This window comes from Arachis stenosperma, chromosome 1, assembly GCF_014773155.1.
Source record: "Arachis stenosperma cultivar V10309 chromosome 1, arast.V10309.gnm1.PFL2, whole genome shotgun sequence".
NCBI lineage: Eukaryota > Viridiplantae > Streptophyta > Magnoliopsida > Fabales > Fabaceae > Arachis > Arachis stenosperma.
In genome coordinates, this window is record NC_080377.1 from 129,422,271 (window position 1) to 129,430,172 (window position 7,902).

Genomic DNA, 7,902 nt, shown 5'->3' on the forward strand with positions numbered 1-7,902 from the left:
AATTCTTCGTCACACTCTGAAATGTTAGTCACTAAAACCAGGGGGCAAAATCAGAATAGAGTTCAAAAGGGTAGAGGTAAAAACAGGAGCAAATCCAAGGGAAGATACAAAAATGTTGAGTGTCACTACTGTCATAAAATGGATCACGTTAAAAAATATTGCTATCTTTAGAAAAAGAAAAACAAAGGTAAGCAAGAAAAGAAGGATGATAGTGGTAATGATCGTGTATCTTCTATTTCAGATGATCTTCTTACTATTGATATTGCTGATTATGAGTATAAGGTCAATCTTGTTTCTGATGATGAGTTCAGTTGGGTAATTGATAGTGGCGCCTCAATACATATTACACTGAAGAATGAGTTCTACACTTCTTATACTCCAGGTAATTTTGGAGTGTTTAAGATGGGTAATGATGACTTGGCCAAATTTATTGGTGTAGGAGATGTTTGTCTTGAGACTAATATGGGACTGAAGCTGCTACTCAAAGATGTTAGACATGCTCCAGATGTTCGCTTGAATTTAGTTTCAGTTAAAAGGCTTGATAATAAAGGCTTTGTAAACACTTTCGGCTTTGGACAATGGAAGCTTACTAAAGGCAACTTAGTGGTGACTCGAGAAAAAGGTACTTCAAATTTGTATGTGATTCATGTCATGATTGAAAGAGATAGTGTGAATGCAATTGAAAGTAAAGAAGTTTGTTGCTTGTGGCACAGACGACTTAGTCATATTAGTGAAAAAGAACTTAATTGTTTGGCTCGAAAAGATGCTCTTTCCAGTTTGAAGAATGCAAAGTTAGAGAAATATTCTCATTACATGATTGGCAAACAAAGAAGATTATCCTTCAAGAAGCATCAACCTTCAAGAAAATCATATTTCTTGGAATTGGTGCACTCCGATATTTGTGATTCTTTGAAGGTACAGTCTTTTAGTGGAGCTATTTACTTTATTACTTTTATTGATGATCATTCAAGAAAGCTTTGGACTTATGCTTTGAAAACAAAGAATCAAGCTTTGAAAAAGTTCAAACAATTCCAAGCTTTGGTTAAGAGGCAAACAGGTAAAAAGTTTAAATGTATTCGCATTGATAATGGTGGTGAGTATTGTGGACCATTTGATGAGTATTGCAAGCAGCAAGGCATTAGGCATGAAAAGACACCTCCTAAAATACCTCATTTGAATGGTTTGGCAGAAAGAATGAATAAAACATTGATTGAAAGAGTTAGGTGTATGCTTACCGAAACTAAGCTACCTAAAGTCTTTTGGGGTGAAGCGCTACTTACAGCGGCTCATGTGATTAATCTGAGTCCTACAATTGCTTTAGATAATGATGTTTCGGATCATATTTGGTCGGGCAAAGATGTCTCGTATGGTCACTCAAGAGTCTTTAGATGCAAAGTATTTGTTCATGTTTCAAAGGATGAAAGGTCCAAGTTGGATGTGAAGACAAGGCAGTGAGAGAGTAGTGACTTGACTGGTGTAGATCTAGTTCAGCCTCTTCCTTCGTCAAAACTAGTAGAGAATTAAGATCAGGAGCATATGTAGCAAAATGAGCCTTTGGTTCCTAATCACCAGGAGATAGGAGATTCGATTGATGCTCCAATTGATGATGATGCTGATAATCAACCTGAACTACCTGAAAATTCTCCAAGTTTCCATCCTAGGAGGTCTACTAGAGAGCGACGACCTTCAATGAGGTATCCTTCTAATGAGTATGTAACATTTACTGATAGATATGTGACCTTGACTGATGGGGGAGAACCTAAATGTTATAAGGAAGCTATGGAAGGTGACGACAATAAGAAATGGTTTGATGCAATGCAAGATGAAATGAAATCCTTGCATGATAATCAAATATTTGAGCTTGTGAAGTTGCCAAAAGGGAAGAAAGCTTTGTAGAACAGGTGGGTTTATAGGGTGAAGCATGAAGAAAATTCTCAGTGTCCAAGGTACAAGGCTAGATTGGTGGTCAAGGGCTACAGGCAGAAAAAGGGGGTTGACTATAATGAATTTTTTCACCGATTGTGAGAAGATCTTCTATTAGAACTGTTTTGAGTTTGACTACAAGTCTTGATTTAGAGATAGAGCAGATAGATGTGAAAACTGCTTTCCTTCATGGTGATCTTAAGGATGAAATTTACATGGAACAACCTGAAGTTTTCATGGTAAAAGGTAAAGAGGATCATGTTTGCAAACTGAAGAAGAGCTTACATGGTTTGAAACAAGCTCCAAGACAATGGTACAAGAAGTTCGAGTCTGTTATGGCAGAACAAGGCTACAAGAAGACTACTTCTGATCATTGTATATTTGTTAAACTGTTTGCTAGTAATGATTTTATTATCCTTTTGATATATGTTGATGACATGCTTATTGTTGGCCAGAATGCTTCTAGGATTGATATGTTGAAGAAGCAATTTGCAATGTCATTTGCAATGAAGGACCTTGGGCCAGCAAAGGAGATTCTTGGTATAAGAATCGAGCGTGATAGAAAGGAGAAGAAACTTTGGTTGTTACAGGAGAAATACATAAAGACAATGTTGCACATGTTTCAAATGGAGAAAGCAAAGGCTGTTAGTACTCCTCTTGCTACAACACTTCAAATTGAGTTGCAACCAAAGTCCATCAAGTGATGAAGAGAAGAAAGACATGGAAAAAGTTCCATATGCATCAGTCGTGAGTAGTTTATGTATGCTATGGTGTGCACAAGACCGGATATAGCTCATGCTATTAGTTGTGTTAGTCGTTTTGTTTCAAACCCCGGAAGAGAGCATTGGAATGCTGTAAAATAGATAATGAGATATCTTCGTGGTACTTCTAACATGAAGTTGTGTTATGAAAGTGATAAGTCTATTCTAGTTGGTTACACTGACTCAGACATGGCAGGAGATATTAATTCTAGAAGGTCCATTTTAGGCTTCTTGATCAACTTTGCGGGTGGAACTATGTCTTAGCAATTTAGATTGCAAAAATGTGTTGCTTTGTCTACTATCGAGACCGAGTTTATTGCCATTACCGAGAGTGCAAGGAGATGCTTTGGATGAAGAAATTCTTGAAAGAACTCGGGTTTACTCAAGAGCGGTATGTATTGTTTTGTGATCGTTAAAGTGCTATACATCTTGGTAAAAACTTTACTTTTTATTCTCGATACAATCATATTGATGTGAGGTATCATTGGATATGTGATGTTTTGGATACTGAGTTATTGGAACTTGAAAAGGTTCATACTGATGAGAATGGTTCTGATATGATGACTAAGGCATTACCAAGATGGAAGTTTGAAGTTTGTTACTTAATCGCCGGATTTGCGGTTACCTTCACATAGTCCTTTGAGGGAGATTTGTTGAGTTTTTGGACTCCCTTCCTATATGGAGAAAAAAAACCCAAATGTTAGTATCCAAACCCATGAATAGTTGAAGTGGCTGACGTGAGTTAGAGTTGAGTGAGAGAGGTCATTTTGAAAGGAGAACACAAAACACTAGAAAGAAAAGAAGAGAGAAAGTTATTTTCGCACATACACAAAGCTGTCTCTGTAAATTGGTCGTTGTAGAGTTGTTAACCGTTTGATCGAGCTCAAATTTGGACAGTGTGTTCTACATCTGCGATTCGATGTCTATAGCTGGAGATATTGGCCACGCACAGTAGCTCTGTTTTTGTGGTATTTTTATCTTCTTGTTCTTGTTTTGAAAGCTTTAAAGCTTGGATTGTTTGGCTTGTTGTATGCACGTTTTGTGCAGTAATTTGTGACTCTCTTGTACCCTATTTTTCATCATAATGAAGCTATTTCCTGGTCTTGGTGACTCGTGGTTTTTACTTCTCTCATTGAGGAGGTTTTCCACGTTAAAAATCTTGCTGTGTTAGCTCATCTCTAATTTCTGGTTTATGTGATTTTTTCACTGCTATTGGGTATTATTATGCTGGTGTTAATACTTGTTGTGAGTGGATATTGTTGCTCCTCTAATTCTTGCAAGTAGGGAATTGTATTTTATTCCTATCAACTTGGCCTCTAAAAAATGTGATTTGTTTGGCTTTAACTTTAGAAAAAGAGCTTAAGACTGTTTTTGAATTACAACGTATGTCTCTCCTTTCTATTCTAAGTGGTTCTTAGAATCCTCTTTCTATATGTACTTTTAAGATTAATTGTGATACTAGTTATTCTGATTTTTGTGATAATGTTAGTTTTGCTTGTGTTATCAAATATTGTAATGGGTGTTGGTAAAGTGGATGTTTGAGAATGACTGAGAGTAATATATTCTTTAAGGAAAATTCTTTGCTATTTGGAGAGGTTATCTCTTAGCCTGAGATGTGGGTCAACGAGATGTTATTTGTGGGATTGTGTGGAGGCGTTTAATCTTGTTACTAATTATCAAGATAGTTTTCAGTTTATTGATCCATTGGTGCTCAAAATAAAGGATATCATACATTAGAATTGGTGAGTTGACTTTACTTTGATTATGAGATATACAAACACGGTAGCAGACACCATGACAAAGATGACAATAAGATTACAACTCAATTAAGTGGAGCTTCCCTCTCTTTGGGAGGAGTTTGAGAATTGTCTTAAGCGGAACTACTCCTTTATTTAAGCAGTTCCTACCTTTTGTTTTCTTTTTTGTTTTTTGTTTAACTTATTAAGTCACAAGAATAAAATCGGATCAAATGGGACCATTCGATTTATTTGCACTGCGTACAGGTGAAACCCAATTTTCATGGCTTTGAATAATATACTTTCCTCCCCGATACATTAATTGATAAGTGAACGTTTTCGTCCCAAAAATATTTTATTATATTAAGATTCCAAAATTTTATAAAAATAAAATATAAGTTTTTATCTTAGTCAGATCTATTGTTTTTATTTAAACAAATAAGTCTTTAAAAATATGATAAAAAAATTTATATGTCTTATTTTTATAAAATTTGAAAATTTTAACGTAATAAAATTTTTTTAGTGACCAAAACATCTAACGCACAATTTTTTAGAGATTTATTTCATAATGCTCTTTTTTTAGATTGTAAATTTTAAACAAAGTTAAAAAATTCGAACCAATCATCAAACTAATAGAGTTAAAAATTTAAAATAAATATTTAATTTTAATTAAATTCTAGTTGAGTAGGATATAGTAAAAAATATATTTATGTATAAAATATATAAATTTTTAAATTTTTTATAATTTATTATTTTAAATTCATTAATGTTAAAAATTGAATCGGTTTAATCGCTTGATTAATTGTTCGACCGACTTTTTTTATTTTTTAACCAATTCATTGCTAATCGATTTTTAGACTGCACCAAATCAGTTAAGTGATTGGTTCTCAATCCGATTCTTTGAACACTGTTTAGAACATATCAAATATCTGAGTCCTTGAATATTTTATTGCCATCTTTTATTTTCCTCTTAAATATGCCACAAAATTTTAAGTCAGATGAACAAACGGACTTTCTCAAAATAATACTTTAAAATTGGTGGAAACTCAGGTGCAATCGATTTTACGTGAGTTGATAGCCAAAAGTTGTTAGATGATTTGACTGATTTGACTAAATTTTCATCTAACGACTCTCAGCTATCAACTTTACGTGAAGTCGACTGCACCTGAGTTTCCATCTATTTTTTTGTTCTTCTTTGCTGCTAATCCGCTGTTGAGACATATCTTTTTTTTTTTCAATGAGGCTATGTGTACATTAAAATCAGCTATCAGTATAAAATATATATTAAAATATAAATATATATTAAAAATAAATTAAATTACACATATATTTATACATAAATATATTAGTAGCTGATTTTAGTGATTGATTTTCATATACAAATAGTTTTTTTTATATATATAGTTTTTGGTCCACACATTTCTCTACTATCTGGTCTGGCCTATTTACTGCTATGGCTTCTTTTCCGCTGCGCTTAATAAATTCAACTAAACACAAAATTCTAACAGACATGCGCTATACTGGACCAGGAGGTTTCACTTACTTTGAAAACTAAGCCTGTTTTCCTGACCAAAAGTGTTTTTCTTTTAGTATTTTCTAGAACAAAAGTTATCCTTTTTCAATTTTTGACATATGAACCAAGCCCATGTACATTTCAATATTTTATCTATCCAATAAATAAATTTGCATTTCTAAATTTTCAGAATGAGCCTATACTTGATTACTTTCCACTCACTCTAAAAAAAAAAAAGTCTTTACCAGCATGACCCAAACATAACTATACTCTACAACTTTCAGTTCATCACCGGGATTCTGCCACGATCCATTACGAAAACAAAAGAAAATAAGAAAAGTTACCTTTCATAAGATTATTTTTTAGTGCATTGTTGACTTGTTTCTAATACGTAGTTTTGATTAATAAAATTCAGTTTTTTTTTTTGAAAGGGATTAGTGTATGTGCATAGGCAAAGCTAAGTTGAATTTTATGCAGGAATTACAAGTTAATTTCGTAATAAAAAAAAGGAATATATTTTTTTAGAAAAACTAAATTAAAATTTATATATAATTTATATGGAAAAAAATTGAAAAGGGGAAAGGGGAGGGGGGTATCGCCACTCCTCATTGAGGCTCATCCTCTATATGTGTGTGTATATAAAGTTATAAACCTTGCAATCTAAATAATTTTATTATTTGTGTTTGAAGATAAATTTCAAAAATCAGGGCTTTAGGCATTTAGTAGGTTATAACTGACAGGTATTGTGTGCGCATATTATTTTCAATCAAGGGGATGGCATCATGGCAGTTGGCAGAGCTAAGTCACGAGTCACGAGTGAGCACTACTCAGAAGCTTCATTCACCAATCGTCCTCACTCCTCAGTCCTCACTTTGAAAGCTCCATTTCAACTTTACAATACTTCATTTCACAAAAGGTTTGGTGATCAAATATTATATGCGCCATTTTTTATACACGTTTATTTTGTATATTTTTTATTTTTGGTGTTAAAGTAATTTTTAAATAAGAATACAAAAATTAAAAATATCTTTTATAGTACAAAATGTATATAAAAAATGGTACATATATCATTTTACAATATAGTATGGTGATTCAAAATAGTCAGAGAAGTGGAGGAAATGGGGAAAAAATTGAATAATATTGACGAGAATTAGTCTTTTAGGGTTTTTTTTTTTCAAGAAGAAGTAGGTTTTTTTTTTTTTGGTCAGGGGAAGAAGTAGGTTTTAGTTTGTATTATAGCTACAGGAATTCTTCACGTGTATTTCGTCCAAGATTTTTTGGTCACTATGCACATGCAAAACTGATGCTGAGACCCTTTTCAGTTTTGTCATCTAGAGTTGATAACGACATAGCATATATATAGCTAGGTGGCCCAATTCGAGAATAAACTTAACTATATTTAATTAATTATTAAATACATAATACTATGTTAGTCAACACTGGCAAGGTGTAAGACTTGCTATATGATTTTATTTACAAAATAAAAATATACACAAACTACTAAATATAACATCCTTTCATATTTGTGCATTGTTTTTTTATCAGTTTCTTCATACAAACCGCAACCGGCAACTGAAAAAAAGTATACGTGTAATATAATAGCATTAATTTAATTTATTTAGGAATTATATCTAGTACATACTAATAAAGTAATAATTATTATGTGCGAGCCCTAAGGGCCTCCTCCTCTCATGCATGCTTAGCAGGTGAGGAACAAATGGGTCAATGGAATTTGACAATTAAGCATGCCTTATTTTTTGCAACGAGCCAACGACATAAGGGGCATATCTTATTATGATCTTATGTTCTATTTTTTCCCCCTTGTCTTCGCAATTATGGTTAATTAGCCACCTGTGACAAACAAATCCCTTCATATCATTGTGTTTGTAGTGGTCAAGGGTCGGTAACTATCATCTCTTGGCAGGTGAGCTTTACCTAATTGGTTGTACTGCTCATGGCTACTTTATTA